Source organism: Hylobates moloch, unplaced genomic scaffold (assembly GCF_009828535.3).
Source record: "Hylobates moloch isolate HMO894 unplaced genomic scaffold, HMol_V3 SCAFFOLD_4, whole genome shotgun sequence".
Lineage (NCBI taxonomy): Eukaryota > Metazoa > Chordata > Mammalia > Primates > Hylobatidae > Hylobates > Hylobates moloch.
Window position 1 is genome coordinate 77120116 of NW_026652279.1, and position 2543 is coordinate 77122658.

Here is a 2543-nt window from a genome sequence, read left to right on the forward strand (position 1 = left end):
AACTCCATCAGCCATTCCTATTTTCTCAACATATAAATTTCTGTCACAAATCCACCCACTTCTTACCATGTCTATTATTACTCTAAGCCACTTATCTTTCACTGAAAAACCTGCAGCAAGTTTGAAATTGATCATTTTGCTTCTAATCCTTCCCCTGTAAGTCTGTTCTCCCCAAAGTGCCCAGCGCAAGCTTTCAAAAGATCAAGTATAATATTCTAACTCTCTTGATTAAAGCCTTTCCAACCACTTTCCATTATGCTTAATAAAATCAACAAGCCTTATCATAGACTTCCAAATGGCCTTACTTGATCTGCCTGTACTTCTGCTCTCCTCCTCAGTCACCGTGTTCTAGTCACACTTGTCTTTATCTCATCTCAGGGCATTCACGTTTGTTGCTTCTTCTACTTGGAATGCCCTTCTCTCAGATGTTCTCCTGGTTGTTCTCTTCGTAACTGAAATGTACCATCTTCAGAGAGGCCATCCCTGCTGAGTTTAACTAAAATGCTGCCTCCCATGTTCCCCCACCTAGTCATTCACTTAATCAAGACCACCTTCGCACTCACTCACTGCCATGCAATCTTCATAACAGATTTCAGTATTCTAAATTGTCTTAATTATGCATTGACTTGTTATTTATTGACTGTCTTCTCCTTACAGAACGTAATTTATGTTGGACATGGACTTTTCATAGTTACTGCATTTTTCCCAGTGTGCCCAGATTAGTGCCTGTCATATGGTAGATAATGAATGTTTGTGTGATGGTTAACTGATTCTTTTAACCTGACCACATAGAATCTGTTTTTCCTGATTGTGTCATCGTCATCATCACCATCATTACCATCATTACTATTTTTTTATTTTAAAAAAGACACATTTATTCAGCATCATGATCAGACTATTACATTTAGCAATCAACAGCATGGGTGCAAAAAAAAAAAAAAAAAAAAACTTCATTAAAACCCTTTGTTGGAATGCTTTACACTTTCCACAGAACGAGAACTAAAATAACCTGTTATATAATTAGTCACAAATATAATCCTCGAGTTTTTTTCCCCATAAACATGAGTATTTGTCTAAAACATGTCTTCTTTGCAGCAGCTAGGCCCTGCCACCAGTGGGCTTGGCGGATTTCACAAATCTGTTGTAACCTGTAGCTTCCCTGTCACTTCTCTGGCTCTCCTCTCCTGCTAAGCTTTGTTTCATCTTTGTTTCCTGTCAGTAATTAAAATTTGCTGCTACTGCCATAGCTACTGCTGCTACTGGAACCATCATAGTCACCTTGGTTTCATGGTTTGGCAAAGTATTGGCCTCCCCCACCTTAGGGGTCAGAGATTCTGTCTCCAAAATTTCTGTCTTTCATGAGTCCAAAATTTGAAGACTGATTTGTTGTAATTGCCAAAATCATTGTAGCTTCCACCACCTCCAAAATTGCTTCCACTAACACCACCAAAGCTGCCTCCACCTCGATTGTTATAGCTGTCATAGCTGCCACTCCCGCCATAACCACTGCCCTGGTTTCCATAACCCTGTCCACCACTTCCATAGCCTTTGCTTCCTCCAGACTAACCAGGGCTACTTCATCCATAACCACAATCATTACCAAATCCATTATAGCCATCCCCACTGCCACCATATTCACTACCACCATGGCTGCCACCAAAGCCACCACGACCACTAAAGTTTCCTCCATGACCAAAGTTGTCATTCCCACCAAGACCACCTCCACGACCACCACCAAAGTTTCCAGAACCACTTCAACCTCTTTGGCTGGATGAAGCGCTACTCTTCTCTTTCTTTGACAGGGCTTTCCTAACTTCAAAGTTGTGGCCAATCACAGTATGCTATTTCTGAATGATAGTCTTATCCACTGAATCACAGTCGTCAATGGTTACAAAGTCAAAGCTCCTTTTCTTGCCACTGCCTTGGTCCATCATGATTTCAATCACTGCAATTCTTCCATGCTGTTCAAAATAATTTTTTAGGTAATGTTCTTCAATGTCTTCTTTAATGCCACTGACAAATATCTTTTTCGCAGTTAAGTGGCCACCTGGTTTTTGAGAATCTTCTCTTGAGACAGCTCTCTTTGGATCCACAGCTCTTCCATCCACCTTGTGTGGCTTTGCATTCATGGGTGCATCCACCTCCTCCACAGTGGTATATGTGAAAAACCCACAGTCCCCGGAGAGCTTGGTGTTTGCATCTCTCATCACCACACAGTCCCTGAGCCTTCCCCATTGCTCAAAATGGCTCCTCACACTCCTATCAGTTGTTTAAAAGCTGAACCCTCCAATGAAGAGCTTCTGCAGCTGTTCTGACTCTTTAAGAGACTCTGACTTAGCCATGATTGCAGGCAAGAGAGACTTTTACGATGCTTCCTTGGCAGCATCCATGGGCAGCATTACTATTATTTAAACTCTAATTTTCTGTAGAAAAAAATGCACATTCAGGTATTGATTAGCCAAGCCATTGTGTTAGAACTCAACACAACATAGGTAAATAATATAGTTTCTGTCCTCGTAGAATTTGTAGCCTGAAGGACGATG

At 41.2% G+C, this 2543-nt stretch overlaps 1 pseudogene; it reads right to left on the reverse strand.

The window, feature by feature from the left end:
* Positions 1-1222: 1222 nt before the first annotated feature.
* Positions 1223-2342, reverse strand: LOC116466365 (heterogeneous nuclear ribonucleoprotein A1-like; annotated as a pseudogene).
* Positions 2343-2543: the final 201 nt, after the last annotated feature.